The sequence below is a fragment of the Gobio gobio genome (assembly GCF_949357685.1).
Source record: "Gobio gobio genome assembly, chromosome: 3".
NCBI lineage: Eukaryota > Metazoa > Chordata > Actinopteri > Cypriniformes > Gobionidae > Gobio > Gobio gobio.
The window spans coordinates 43,373,915-43,391,075 of record NC_137099.1 but is presented as its reverse complement, the minus strand read 5'-3'; positions in this window follow the sequence as shown (position 1 = coordinate 43,391,075).

Sequence of the window (17,161 nt, the reverse complement as noted above, 5' to 3'; positions counted from 1 at the left end):
TGCCGTAAGCTACACTGTAAACCCGAATGTTCATATTAATTAAATCGATTAAGTAGTGTATACTCAAAGTTTTAGAAAAAGTTCTACTAACTTAATTATTTCAAGTTGGTGTAACATGGTCTTCCTTTTGAGTAATTTCAACTAATATTTTTTGATTAAATGGTTCTTTTTTGTGAATAAGTAAGCATAACTTAAAAACATAAATTAAGTACAACTTAATAGAATTAAGTAAGTCCTGTTATTTCTGTTGTTTCAAATAGAGATGATTTAAAAATAAACTTAATTTATATAGCACATGCTAAAATACAATAAAATGTCAAAGTGCTTAACCAAAGAAGTAAAATCCATCATAACAAATAAATTCCAACCATAGCCTATTAAAACAATTTAATTGGGGAAAACTGAAATGAGTTAGTGGAAGACAAAAATTTTTTATTTTATTTATTTATCAGTTTAATGTAGCCTATAACGTGTACACAAGTTTTGTTCTCCGGTTTAACACATCACACAATAAGCACTTCTAACTCCTGCGAGACTTACTCACACACATACATCAAGAATCAGCCTATGAATCTCAACAATGGTGACATGATTCATGCCGCAATGCATTCTGGGTGCATCATGCAAAACTCATCCATGGCTCCCATAATGCATTGCGGCATGAAGCGTCTCACCATGGTTGAGATTCATAGGCTGATTCTTGATGTCTGTGTGTGAGTAAATCTCACATGAGGTCAAAGTACTTAACATACAATCTATTTTATAACTTATTCAGCTTTTCTGATTAAACCCGTGCTGGATCTCAATTGCCTCAAAATTTTAAGTTTGAGTCACATGTTTTTAAATAAACAAACTCAACATATTTGACTAACGTGTACTTAAAGCAATGACAACACAAATCAATAAAAATTGAGTTTTGTTAACATAAAATGGTTTGGTTGTGTACTTTTTTAAAGTTCTGTGAAAATTCAAAACTTTGTTATAATAACTGAAAATAATTGAGTTACCTTAACAGAAAACTGTAAGTCATATTAACTGCAAATATTTGAGTTGAGCTAAATGAGCACTTTAATTTAACGGTTATCAAAAGGTACAAGTAGCAGATAATCCAACCTTTTAAGTTCTGGAAAATTGTGACTTTTAAGTTATCCAACTTAAAAAATTTGAGGCAATGCATAGCTTCGCTTCAACCTCCTGGAGCCATGTGGAGTATATTTATGATGGATGGATGCACTTGTTTTGGGCTTGAAAATATCGTCCTCCATTCACTGCCATTATAATGCTTGGAAGAGCCAGGACATTTTTTTTTATATATATTATTAATCTGAAAGAAGAAAGTCATATACACCTAGTATTGCTTGAGGGTGTGTAAATCATGGGGTAATTTTTATTTACTATCACTTTAATTTAACTGGCTCTCCACTTATGTGTGTGTCTTCGAGTAGAAGTGGACGGGGTTGTGTTCACTCAAGATCCAACTCATGATGACTTATGAGTAGGCCATACAACATAGTGTACAGCCAAGAATTTCATCTGACATAACTATTGACATCATAAGACATATTATGAGCACTTTTTTATTTTTCAAGATTGCAGAACATATTGTGATGTCTAATATTAATGTTCCCTTTTCCAGCAGAAAAGGTCGTTTTTTTATGTCATAATTTTCCCACACTTACAGTAACTTTAACAACTATAACATGCAATTATACCAGCAAGCTGCAGTTCATTTTTATTTACTTGTGCTCTTGATTTAATCCGTGCGACTAAGCCATTCTTACCCTGCCTGTAAACGCTAACATCTCTCCTTTTGTTTTAACAAGCCACTTAGCTTCATTTTCCCTTGTTTATAATGAGATTGCGCAAGCCCCCCAGTAATGTATTCTTTGCAAACAGCACCTCTGTAATCAGTACTGGCTCCACAGGCTTATCACAGTCCACCCCAATACATACAGTCCACAAACAATAAGACAGAATTTATTGGACACAGCTCACTGGCCAAAAGATTTTGTGATTGTGATTTAAGCTTCAAAAAGGACACAAAAGCACCATAAAAGAAACAAAGTATAGTCCATGTGAACTGTGCTTATACTATTCCATATTTTCAAAAACCGTATGATGGTTTTATTAGAAAAATGTAGACCCCAAGAATGAGATCAGTCCATATTAGATCTGTATTGGATCAATCTCTTCATTAAAGATTCATTACAATGTTCTCCAAAAGGTGATCATATGGTTTCACAAGACATGAAATCTAGTACATGTCATTTGGACCACTTTTATGATATTTTGCATCCTTTTTTTTAAAGACCCCATATTAAGGTCCATATTGTTTTTAGAGAATTTGGTAGCACTTTGCAATAAGGTTTGACTTGTTAACACTAGTTAAAGGTAGGGTAGGCAATTTTTGGAGCGGATAACAATAGCAAGTTAGACGGAGCATCTACAAGCTGTAACCCTGGTAGGAGGAAACTCCATTCTAACTCTTTAACCCAATTCTGCTCCAATTCTGTTTGTGTTAAGCCGTTAAACTCTGGCTGGCCGGGCTGATTACATCAGACATATTAAGAGAGAATAGAGACTCACATTGCGTTTTTAGTGAATTATTCATTCAAGTATGTGCTTTGCTTTAAAACACGAGCTCTGTCGTATTCTGCTTTTGTTTCTGAAGAGCGTTTCAGATGACGTACAGGCAGGGGTGTAGCACAAGATCCCGGGCCCTATGCATAGGCAGTCCTGGGCCCCCATGTTCAATGTTAAAATATATTCCAGACATTTCAAGGGCCCTCTCTCCCCTTGGGGCCCTGGTAATCAGTACTGGTTTTACCCTCAGTCCGACGCCCCTGCGTACAGGAGTCATAAGTCCGTGAGAGTCTGTTATATTGATGGACAAAGAACAAACCTGCGATCACTGATCGCAGACTGCATTCATGTACAGGTGCATTTCAGTACATTCGCGTTGTTTACTGTTCACACTCAGGAAGGATAATGTTTGATTTGTCATGTGTATTTTGTAAGTTGTTGTAGTAATCGTAGGTTTATTCAGTCAAGTCAAAGTGGTTGATTTAGGAGTTTTTTTGGCGTCTCTGTGTGGTCCTGTCCGGTATCGCAGCTTGACTAGTCTAAAATGAAAACATCTCGTTGTTGTTGCTATGTACACATACTATACGCTGAATTCTGTAATGTTTTTTTTTTTTCATGGGTGCTTAGGTGTGTATAAATGTATTATATAATATAATTATATGGACTCCTTATATTTGGTTATTTGGTGTCCTTTTGGAGTCTCCAATGATCAGAAAATACAGTTTTGTGAGAATCACCCTTCAATCGTACTGTTTACTTTGCTGGATATAGCAAAATGACAAAATGAATGTGTTTAATGAGATTTACATTTAGCAGACGCTTTTTTTACCCCCATGCCATCCAATATGTTCAATATGTAGCGACGTACAACTGAGGACAGAAAGAGCTCCATCACGAAGAGGCGAAAATCACAAAAAGTGCCTGAGATACTAAGTTTTGGACATTACTTAGAGTAGCATAAGCTAGAATAGAGAAAAATTGAGAAAAAACTTTTTTTCTTTGGAGGTTAAGTGCTTGTGGAAGAGATGAGTTCGGCTGTCTTTTGAATGTTGTCAGTGATTCTGCATTCTGGATAAAGGCGGATAGATCATTCCACCAGCAAGGAACAGTGAATGAAAATGTTCTGGAGAGTGATTTCATGCCTCTCTGTGGTGGTACATGAGCTGTCACTACTTTGCCGAGTGAAGGCTTCTGGTGGGGATAACTCGTAGGAGTCGAAGTATGCGGGTGCTGAGCTTGAGGTGGATCTGTAAGCAAGTGTCAACGCCTTGGTAAATGGTGTATGCTTAATTTCACGCTAAGTGTGCAATTAATCACACAACAAAAGTGTGATTAATCGCGATTAAAAATGTGAATCGATTGACAGCCCTACTTTAAAAGCATTATATTCTTCAGAGCGCATTCTTCAAAACACATGAACGCACATAGTTCGCAAAGCATCATGAGACGAGATACAGCGTTAAACTACCTCATGTCTCAAAGCACATAACAATAAAACATTTTATGTGAAAAATTGTTTCAGTTTAAAAATATTTAACGCAATCATCAAATCAATAATCATCCTTTGGCTATAGCTTTAAATGATATGATCACGCTCTTATCCATGCAAATGCTTTTAAACCACTTAAGCTCGACAAGACAAAAGAGAACACACTGTCTGTGAATGTAATGTCTGTGTGACACATACACACACGCACAGAAAGGCACGCACCAGTAGTATCCTGCGCACAAAGACAGCACACCAGAATTGAGTTCTCTTTTGTTTGAACGAACAATAACACACAGAATTATGCCAAAATGCCAGTTTCGTTGAGTATTCTCATAAGAGCAGTCTTACACGAGTTAAATAAGGACTTAAATGAGATGATCCGTATCATGTTCGGCAGCAGCAGATAATAACAGTGACTTATTATTATTGTTAAATCAAAGAACAACGGTAACAGAAAATTTTAGCTTTAATAAGGATTAATCTATATTTAATTTATGCAGTTAATAATTGTATTCAGTTTCTGTATATGTCTAACAGGTAGGAAGGCCACAGGTGTTACGGTTGTGTTGTGGCAGGAAGATGAAGACTAGATCAAAATACTCCAAGTTTAATTTCCAAATACAAGGCAGGCTGACAGAGTAAACACAACATATCATAACGGTGACCCCGGTGACTAGCAGACTGAAATGAGATAATTTACTAAACACAGCTGAACAGAACTATACAAACGAGGGCTACTGAGGAGACAGACAAGTGGAAACTGATACAAAGGAACACATGACATGAACACAAGCAAACTGAAAGTCAAAACAAATGTGACAATAGGTAAACATGACATTTATTCACTAACTAAGATAACTAAATGATAAACAATATGTCTACAACATTTATTAATCTTGGTGAATAGTCCAATTTACTCACCCCCATCTCATCCAAGATGTCTTTCTTTCTTCAGTCAAAAAGAAACTAAGTTTTTGAGGAAAACATTACAGGATTTTTCTTCACATAATGGACTTCAATGGCAAGCAAAAGTTTGAAGGTCCAAATCAATGCAGTTTCGAAGGGCTCTGCAGGATCCCAGCTGAGGAATAGGGTCTTATCTAGTGAAACCTTCGGTCATTTTCAAGAAAAAATAAACATTTATATACTTTTTTACCTAAATTTACCTGAATTGCACAATCAAGTCGGAAAGGTCACGCTAGATGTAGGCAGAAGTATCGCCCCTGTGTTTACAAAGTGCTTGTGCGAAGACTAATATAAATGTCCTTTACAAAAAAAAATCTTCAAAATCTTCCGACATCGTTGTTTAACCGTTTTTTTGCTAAAGGATGTTTGTATTAGTCTTCGCACGAGCGCTTTGTAAACATGGGGGCGGTACTTCTGCCTATGTGACCTTTCTGACATGATTGCGCAATCCATGGTGCGTCGCAGAGCAGCGCAAGATGAGCAATTTAGGTTAAAAAGTAAATACATTTTTATTTCACAAAATGACAGATGGGTTCGCTAGATAAGGCCCTATTCCTCAGCTGGGATCGTGCAGAGCCTCAGAAGCCCTTTGAAACTGCATTGATTTGGACCTCAACATTTTGGTTGCAATTAATGTCCATTGTGTGGAGAAAAATCCTGAAATGTTTTCCTCAAATAACTTAATTTCTTTTCCACTGAAGAAAGAAAGACATGAACATATTGGATGGCATGGGGGTGAGTAAATTATCAGGAAATTTTCATTTTGAAGTGAACTAAATCTTTAATGCACGAACATGAGCAGACAATGAACAGTTGTATGTTATTAAAAAAAGTTATTGAATGCTATAAAAATATATTGATCATGGTTAGTTCAACTAATGCATTAACTATTGTTATCAAATGAGACCTTATCAAATTAGAGCGCAATTTGATTTATTTATGAAAATAAATTGAATGATCCTGAATTAAAGGGGATATATGCAACTTTTTCCCCAAAATAAACGTAACAATAGCCTTTTTATTTTACCATTTATGACTCAAACATCTCCTGATGAGCATACTGACACCTTGTCCGCTCACAGTGGGTGCACCTATAAGCCTGTATCCTATTTTTCCTATTTTCTGGCTGGTCGGATTTTTCCCGCGCTGTCTGCGGATGTGACGTCACCACCGCTGCGAGAGCGAGCAGAAAGGAAGAGCAGTTCTGTTTTTTGGCCACAGGTGTCAGTCGCGAGTTTAAATTTCAGAAAAACGCATATAGCCCCTTTAAGGTAGGCCTAATTTAACTTTTTTTTTAATGATGTTTATTATTTGCTTTCATTTTTCTTTATACATGCATTACTCATTAGATGAACACACCCACACACACACTGCAGTGGTCTGACTATATTTAGCACTTCACAGCAGTCTGAATGTGGCAGGTGAGAGTGCTGTACCAGTTGACAGGTACTTCTTATCATCCACAAGCACCTGCTGCTCTGAGAGACGGCGTGACTGTTACTGCTGGAGTGACGTAAATAGAAAACAAAGCAAATGTTCTCTTCCTCTTTCTATCAGCTGGCAGAAAGAGTCAAATTAATTGAATGTGAAGAACGTGGTTGGGAAAACATTTTTGGACATGCAGAGGAGATAATGAAGAATGACAAAAAAAACAAAATAAAAACAGAAACAGAGAAAGACATACAAAAATACATCAACAAAAAGCATTAGAGATAAAGTATGTGGAAAAAGAAATGAAATAATACGTTTTCTGGAAGGCCTTTAATCTTGGCGGGTGCCATTAGAGAAAATGTGTCTGAAATCTTCAAACACTGCCAATTTTTAGTTCGGGAAAATAAAACACACCCTATTTGCTCAGTTTCATCATCTCCATCACTTTTGCTATTTCATTTCTCGTAATGGTTTTATATATTATATGTCCAGATCAGCTTCAAAGGTGATTTACCACGGCTTAGATGCTCCATTTATAATAGAGTTTTAGTGTGTGTATCCGTGGAGCTTGGATTCGGTAAGTAATAATTGGCAGACTACAAATGTGCAAAAGCACTCTCTGCTGTTCCCACTCCTTTATCAGTCTGTGTGCAAACTCTCCACCGAGGCGGGCTGCACAAATGGCCACATGTGCTTACTTCATCCTCCAGAAATAGAACTCTGAAGGAGTGAGTGATTAAGTCTGTTCCTCTGAGGTTATGAGGAAAATTCAACAGTCTTATTCACAAAGAATTTTTGCATTTTTGTGTGTAAAATATGCATATAAATTGTATATATGCATATCATTTTATATATAATTTATTCATCAAGTTCACACTAAAATGTATTCTAAATTACAATCAAATTTAAAACCAAACACAAAAATCGCATGCATGCTTATGCGTTACGTCTGTTACTGGGTTTGAGTTTTGTTTTGGTGCGACTCAATCAGCTCCCTATTTGTTGGAAAAACTCCTCCCTATTGAAGGGTAGTGGGTCACTAGGAAGCCGGGAGTGCTACTATAGTGTGCTACTAGTGGTTACCTCCCTTTCCTCCGCCCAGAGAATTTGGCACGCCCATGCGAGCGGCATATTTGTTTGTCCTCGAGAGATCATGGCTTGTGAACGAGTGAATGCTGGCAGTTTCTCAGTGTTTGGATGTACAAATGAAAACAGTCTTTTTTCAGTTCCTTCTGATCTGTGAACAGTGATTTCTGATGTGTAGCTAATTATTCAAGTTCACACAGAACTTTAATATTCGTGCTGCGGCTTCTCTCTCTCCCGACAGAACGGTGTTTTCTGTCTTGTCAGTCAGTGTTTTTGTACGTCCTCGTCGTGTCTATCTGTTCTAAAATGTGCATACAGTCATGAGTTTCTGCTCAACATCGGCAGAGCTACATCTTTAGAGATAAACCTCACGCACGCCGAAGCTCGGGCTGCACTGATCGGTCGGCCTTCAACATCCCCGACCCCCAATACGGCATCTCACCCACAGCGGTGGCGCCATACGCGCCGCGAGATTAAGCAGAAGGGGGGTAAGCGTGAGGGTATCCGGCTAGGCTAGCCAGCTATCCCCACAATAAACTGGATTACATTCGATTACTGCACTGTTGTGTCTTTGTTTGCGCTGTGTACTCAATGCCCGTCACTGACACTTTTCATATGATAGGAAAATATCTAAAAATAATGCTATAATCAACACTTTCTCGTAACTCATTCATCTCGACAGCTGTAATGGTACTTTACATGTGTTACAAAGTTGGTAGAATAAGGAGGAAGACGGGCTCGGCGTGACTGGGACTCGTGTTTATTCAGAACTCTCAGATACAAACAAAATAAACTTGAGCTGACAGCGCTCTCACAACTCAGTAGTTACAATATAACTTTGTTAGCAATCACTCCGTCTCTGGTCCATTAGTGATGTCCGGTTTGAACTGGTTCTTTTTAGTGAACTGGTCGAACCAGTTCACCAAATCGGACTGAATCTTTCTAACCGGTTCGCGTCTCGAGTCAGCGCTGATCCATCATTTACTAAAGTTACTAACTTTCTGACATGAGTAAACTAATAACCTGAAGTATATGCTAGTAACTACAACAGTTCACTGAACTGAGACGTGCTGAGAGAATTGATGTGAAGTGAACTCAGGTCCATCCGTCTCTCTGGCAGGCTTGTGCCTCGTAGACCTCGTTAAACCACGCCCCCTCCGCTACAAGATCTAATACTCATTTCAAATGCAAAGATGTCAGCCAATCACAACAGTGAGCGTTTTTACTGAAGTCTCACAGCAGACATGCCCCTTGAAACAGGGCATTCAGCCAGAGGGCAAACAGTATAGAAAAAAATGCCTTTTATTTCTAAATAATGACATTTTATGATGTAAAAATCATACTAACAATATAAGTACACCTCAGAATACATTATAAAATAAAATAAAAAATCCATGCCATGGGACCTTTAATTATATAGGCCAAGGCAGTCTGCCTTGAGACACCCCTCGAAGGACATTACACAAGTATGTTAAGCCGATCTTACATCAGAGCGGGATCTCCAACTGTGAGAGTGAGGACTATCAAAACCCGCTAGCGATCTCAGCAGCACCCGTCGCACCATCAGCCAAGCCACCAGCAGACCTCATTACTAGCCCACACAAGCCCACCACTATACAAAAGCCAAAGCCCAAAGAGGAGGTAAAGCAATTTACCACCGGATACCCAGTGCTAAGCATAGCCTAATCGACCAGGTGTGTGAACTGGCTATCATTAACACTATGAAGCATGCCCGAAGGCCAAGTTACTCCCAGAACCTGAGCCAGAAGTGGAGTCTGACCATGTGTTACCCCTTTTCCACCAAGGCAGTTTGAGTGCTGGTTCAGAGCCTGAGCCTAGTTTCAAATCAGTTTTTTGTCTTTCGAAACCCAAAGCACCAGTTCTGAACCAGGAAAAGTGGTTCTTAAGTAGCACCAAAACATTGCTGGTGTAGAAGTAAGAACCGCTTGCGTCAGGGGCTGGGGGCGGGGTTACCCGTGACCAACAAGACCAACACAAACTTGTCATTTTTTAAATAGCTGTTAATCGAGCCAATAGCTGCTGGATTGTAATCTCCGATTTGTGACTAAATGACTGGCATGCACTCCATCGGTTCCACCGTGGGCCTTCAACTTGCTAGCATGGTTTGGGGTCACTTCCTGGCTAACGTGTGGGGGTTCAAAAAATGTATACTTGTATTCAGCAAGAATGCATTAAATTGATCAAAAGTGACAGTAAAGACATTCATAATGTTACAAAAGATTTCAGTAACACTTTACAATAAAGTTCATTAGTTAACATAATGAACTGCACTTATAAAGCATTTATTTATCTTTGTTAATGTTAATTTCAACATTTACTAATGCATTATTACAATCTTGCTAACATTAGTTAATGCACCATGAACTAACATGAACAAACCATGAACAGCTGGATTTTTATGAAGTATCGTTAACAAAGATTAACTAATGCCGAACAGAGGTGTTGTTCATGGTTAGTTCATGTTAACTAATGCATTAACTAATGGTAACTAATACAACCTTATTGTAAAGTGTTACCAAGATTTCTATCTCAAACAAATGCTGTTTTTAAATGTCTGTTCATCAAAGATTCCTAAAAAAAAAAAAAACATCAGGGTTACCAGTTCAAAACACCATTGTGTGTATTTAAAAAACGTTTGTCGGTTAACTGGTTTTGGGAATTGCTTTCCTCAAAGATCTTCCTGTGTATCTTCTTTCTGTGTGCTCTACTACACAGAAAGAGAGAGCGCGCATGAACGAGTATGAAAGAGAGAGGTGAGGTTGTCCCAAAAGCACTTAGACATGGTTTGTATTTGATGCTAATTACTAGCTGTGGAAATACACTCCCTCTTTTAGAATAATTCAAAATCATCAACATTACAATGAGTATTAGAACAAATACACTGTGTGCGTGTGGCGCACACACCTGCTGTGTATTCATGCGAAATTAAAAGCGAATGAGGCCCATTGTCTACAATTTCATCAGAAAACCACTGGGTGGCCTCAACTGTTGAAAACCAATAACATCTGGAAATGGTGGGTATATTGACTAAAAAAGAAAAACAAATCAAACCCTGCAGGCATCAGCTGTAAAAGGAAGAAGCCAAAGATTAAGGAAGATATAAGCTGTTTAGATCAGGGGTCTCAAACATTTGATGTGCATCCCACAAGTGTTTAGTTTATCTTTCAATTCGGCCCTCAAATCAATTTTCACTTCCTGCATTCTGACCTTTAATGTTCATGTTAAACAGCCTAATATATAATTTTCTACATGGTTTATTACAGGCCTAAAACACAAATGTAAACTTTTTGCAGCCTACGTGAAGCCAACAAGCCTGCCTGCATCCGTCAGAACATTTTTGTGTGTGCTAAAATTTCACTTTTAAAACTGAAAGAAGAATGATGTTAATTATTACAACTGCAAATTACATTCTAGGCCTAAAAGAAGCATTCATATTTAGTATAAGGTGTAGCTCATAGACACAAACACAAACTCATGCATACTGTAGCACAGCCCGCACAGTTTAACAACCATACTTAATAAAATCATTAAATCACCATAGTTAGTCTTCCCATTCGGATTTTGCTTAGCAACAGCTGTAACTATAATCACTCAACTGTAAATGCCAGATATTAGGATAATTATCCGTTCTGATTTGCAGATTATTCCAGATTTCTTTTGTTAATTGTCTCCTTGTGTGACCTTTACCACATTCTGACTAAATTACTGGCATGCATTACACATAGAAAGTTTCAGATGAATCAAGTATAACGGACAACAAAATGCCATCGCTGGCTCATGGGATTTTTGGGAGGTGACCAGGTCAACTCAGGACATCATAGAAATAGAAATAGTTGATTTGTGGATGACTTTCTCTAACAGATGGGTCATTTACATATTAGTCGTGAACCAGATAGATCGGCCAATAGATTCAGTGTTGATTTTAACATGAAGTTTTAATAAGAATAATTTAATAAGAATAAATCATTTTAACTGCCGTTTTGGTGAGCATTAAATATCATGTAATTATATTTTGAATCACAGAGGTAGTTTCAAGTCACATCAAGCTCGCAAACAAACATTTACTTTTAAACATAATGTTGTTGTTTTTTGTTTCATATCAAGATTCAAGATTTTCAAGAGTTTTATTTGTCACATACACAGTTATATACACAATATACAACTGGCAGTGAAATGTAAACAGGTCCGCTCCATGGACAGTGCAAATAACAGTTACAAGAAATTAAAATAGAAATAGAATAAAATTAGAATAAAAAGTATTAACATAAGTAGAATTATAAATAAATCAAGTAAAAGATAAAAATAGGAAATAAGATAAATAAAAATATAAAAAATATGTGGATATGATAAGTGAGATAAACTGTAGACTTAAAAATAAGTGGTTAACATAAAATATATATATATGTATATATAAAGAAGTATAATGTGCTAGGTTTATTACAGGTTGTTACGCAGTAACAATAGGAAAGTAAAGTGCAGTGCAATTGCAGTATGTGGATGTTAATGTTAAAAAACCGTATGTCCGTAAGACAAACCCTTTCCAAGAGAATTGCCATTAAATAAACATGGCAAGTCATCAATTGAAATAACAAAAAAATATCCAAATGCTACAGTATTGTGACCATAGATGAGCTGGATGTGATGAAATATGTATGCTGGCTCTCAAAAAGGTCATTCACTCATATTCTGACTCAGAGGTTCAGAGGATGATATGCATTTGAGGTTGGAGGTTTTTTGAGTGTATACAAAATCATTGGCTGTAATAAAATTTCAACTATGTTTAATTATTATCCCAACAATATCTTTTATTTATTATCCATAAACCAGATGTCATAACATGAGTATTAGCACAGCATGTGCAGGAAACAGCTTATCTGTACTGGCGCAGCGACAGTCGAGCAGATGCCCAGTGTGTCTGTGACCAGTGTTTAACTGCGTTTGTCTACTGTGTGTTCCAGAGGTATGAATATTCACTGCTCTTTATCCGCTTGCAGAAAAATAGTCCATGCTAAGGAGTCTGTAAAAGGACCCCAATATGAATTGTGTATTGTGAATGATGTGCAATTTCAGAAATAGAGGAAGAAAAAATACAAAAAGAGACCTAAATCACTGGATAAAAATTTGACAGGAACATGTAGATGACTTCTGGCTTGCCTTCCTATTATAATGCTCTGTTACACCATTAGTGTGACAGAGAAAGGGCATTATGAAAATTATGGACAAACATTTAAAGGAGATCTGGCCTGCAGTGTTAATATTTACAATATATCACCATGCATAATTTCTCATGGTTTTTGTGCAAACAAAATATTACTAGGTGCACGGACCATCTGGAATTTCTCTGTTTATTTACCTTATAATTTAACAAAAATACATATTTTTTCATAACCGTTTTCTCTCCTGTTTTCCAGTAAAAAAAATTTAAAAAAGTTCACCTGACAAGCAAAACTTATGATAATAATAAGACTTAATTTCAGAAAATATATCTTTTAACTTTTTCAAACCGGCATAAATGTAAGAATTTAGTGAGGTGAGGTGAGGTGAGGTGATGTTAAAACATAAAAAAAAAAAAATACATATATATATATATATATATATATATATATATATATATATATATATATATATATATATATATATATATATATATATATATATATATATATATATACTGCATATACACCGATCAAGCATAACATTATGACCTAATGATTCCTAATATTGTGTTGGCCCTGAACGCATGCAACCGTGCGCAGTTTACTTTCGGTTTGCCAATTCAGGGGCGGGTTGCTTGAATTGTGGGTTCATTAGCTATTATTCTTAATGAAAAACATAGCAACAAAACATTTTTACAGAATAGTACAATGACAAACTCCCTTAAATAGGCGCTTTTACATCGCTTTGAAACCAAATATTCCGCGATCATCTTAATTTAGCTCCTCGCTCTCGTGAAGAATATGATCTGCTGCTACTGATGTGCTGAGACGCCTGTTAGTTTTTGCTCAAGTGGCACTTTACGTTTTTTAATAGTAGGCTATTAGTATTAGAGCCCTGCACGGGCCTCAAATCTAGGCCCTATAGCCCGGCCGTGTCCGACAGCTTACCAAAACTATCGGCCCGAGTCCCGTGATTTTGTACCCTCCCTATTAGGCCCACACATCGTTGCAGCCATTAAAATAGTTCAAACAATGTCGAAGTAGTTAAATTTCGTTTCGTTTCTTTATTAAATTAATTTAGAAAAATGTTTAAAGCATTTTTTTGTTTTTTTTCAGCCTTTATTAGAGAGAAGGATATATTCCCTCTAGGCTTCGAATATTCAATGTTGATTACCACCAAAGCTTCGAAGCTCAAAAAATGGTATTCGGAACAGCCCTAGTTAGCAGCAGATTCTTTAAGTCCTGTAAGTTGCGAGGTGGTGCCTCCATGGATCGGACTCACAGATGCTCCATTGATTTGAGCTCTGGGGAATTTAGAGGCCAAGTCAACACCTCAAACTAGTTGTGCTCCTCAAACCATTTTTGCTTTGTGGCAGGGCACATTTTCCTGCTGAAAGAAGCCACAGCCACCAGGGAATATCGTTTTCATGAAAGGGTGTACATGGTCTGCAACAATGCTTAGGTAGGGTGTAAGTGTCAAAGTGACATCCACATGGATGGCAGGACCCAAGGTTACCCAGCAGAATATTGCCCAAAGCATTTGTTCCCCAGGTAAGTGTCCAGCACTGTTCCTTCCTTGGACCACTTTTGATAGATACTGTCCACTGCAGACCGGGAACACCCCACAAGAGCTGAAGTTTTGGAGATGCTCTGACCCAGTCGTCAAGCCATCACAATTTGGTCCTTGTTAAACTCGCTCATATCCTTACACTTGCCCATTTTTCCTGCTTCTAACACATCAATTTTGAGGACAAAATGTACACTTGCTGCCTAATATATCCGTATTTAAGACAATCAGTGTTATTCACTTCACCGGTCACAATGTCATGCCTGACATATTTTAAGTCTTTACATTATAACATTATACACAATTTGGCTAATTAAATTGTATCTCCTTTGAGGATAATTTATAGGGTGAAGCAAACCTCTGACAGAAAAACAACTCTGGTACTTAAACAGCCTGAGAAGGACAAGTACACAGGAATAAACACAAGAAAGTAGATGCAGGACTGTGCCACGTCTCTCAAAGAGCTGGACTTACCCGATGTCTAAACAAACAGCACCAGCTAGTGGTCGGTCAACAGTACTGACTGCAAAAACAAAGAAAACAACATGTGGAAGACAAAATATTTATAGGTATTGGCAGCTTGAGTAGACCAGTCACAGCTGGAACCAAGCAGTGTTTATAGTAGAATGAACTAAAAGGTAAACATTGCTGAAATCTCTCAAAGAATTACTTGTTAAAACAAGCAGTAACATCAAACAAGTGCAGGCTACTCAAGCACTATACATATGTGTATGAATTAGCACTCAATAAGGGTCAAAACATCCACTATGCCCTCCTTTTATATAGTATAGGTGCGTGGCATGAGCTGGTTATTTTTGGTTTTATTTTGATGGTCTGTTCCTCCAGAGGGTGCTCACAAACTGCTCTACTGTAAATGAAATACGACTCTGACTGGCTTCATCATCTAAGCTTTATCCAAGATGGGAAATTGTCAAACGACCTCATTTTAACTTTTGCCAAGAGAAGTTTATATCTTTTATTAAAGAATGATGACAAGAAAGAGCAGGAGGGAGGAGGGGTGTGTGGGATTGGGAAATGATGCGGTTTGTGTCTTCACATGGGAGTACTAAAAACCTTTTATGTGGCATAAGCACGTGTGCTACTGCTGTGCAATGGCTCTGGTATTAACCTCAGAAGGTCAAAATCAGTCCACTGTATTTTAGATAATACAGCATACCAATAACCACTCCTAAAAATACAACAACTACAATTGAAGTCTCCCAAATCCACAATAACGCCACAGTCCCACAGCTCTACCACAAAATGAACCAAAATAACTAGACAAAAGTTTGCTGAAGTTCAGATCAAGTCCAAAGTGAAGGATTTGAAGTTTCAGACTGCTTTGTCACAGCTTTGGTTTTACTTTCTCCAAAATAAACTAGGACATGTACATGAGAAAGTTAGCAGCCAAAAAGAATACCTCATCATCCTTCTAACTATTCAGGTTCTGATTTTACCCTACTCTCTTTCTCACTAACATATTGACTACACATACTTTCTCACTAACATACTTGACATTGTGCCCTCCATACTTGACATGAAACTCCGGGCTCTCGGCTTAAACAGCCTGTTATGCAGCTGGATCCTGGACTTCCTGTCAAACAGACGCCAGGTGGTCAGAATGGGCAGTAACATCTCCTCACCACTGACTCTCAACACTGGAGCCCCTCAGGGCTGTGTTCTCAGCCCACTCCTGTACTCCTTGTACACACATGACTGTGTGGCAACCCACAGCTCCAACACCATCATCAAGTTTGCTGACGATACGACGGTGGTAGGTCTCATCACTGACAATGATGAAACGGCCTACAGAGAGGAGGTGCACACTCTGACACGGTGGTGTCAGGAGCACAACCTCTCCCTCAACGTCAGCAAGACCAAGGAGCTGGTGGTCGACTTCAGGAGGAATGAGAGAGAACACCGCCCCATCACCATCGATGGAGCACCGGTGGAGAGAGTCAGCAGCTTCAAGTTCCTCGGTGTCCACATCACAGAGGAACTCTCATGGTCCGTCCACACCGAGGCCGTTGTGAAGAAGGCTCATCAGCGCCTTTTCTTCCTGCGACGGCTGAGGAGGTTTGGAATGAACCGCCACATCCTCACACGGTTCTACACCAGCACTACAGAGAGCCTGCTGACTGGCTGCATCACCACCTGGTACGGCAACAGTACCGCCCGCAGCCGCAAAGCCCTGCAAAGGGTAGTGCGCACGGCCAGCTGCATCATCGGAGGTGAGCTTCCCTCCCTCCAGGACATTTACGCCAGGCGGTGTGTGAAGAGAGCTCAGAGGATCATCAGAGACTCTAGCCACCCGAGCCATGGGCTGCTCTCACTGCTGCCATCAGGCAGGCGGTACCGCAGCATCAGAACACGCACCAGCCGACTCCAGAACAGCTTCTTCCCACAAGCAATTAGACTCCTGAACTCTGATCCATCAGGATCATAACACACACTGGACAGAATATCACTCAGCACAACCCACTGTCGATACACACACATTATATACACATTTATATAATTTATTATTATCATATAGCACCTATTGCACATTGGATCTCTACTGTGAATAATAATGTATACTGTACATTGTATACTATTATTATTATTATTATAGCGTAATGTATATTGTTTAATGTATGTTTTAGTGTGTATATTGTTTAAAGTATATTGTTTAAAGTATATTGTTTAAAGTATATGTATATTGTAAGTATGTGTATATTGGTTAAAGCTGTGAGAACCACACTCACATTGTGCAAATTATTTATTGTTTATTGTAGAGTTTACTGTGCTGTGAGTAATTGTGGGCGCATCAGTGTAATCTGATGCTGCTCTAAATGTTGTACATGTCATGTCGTGACTACT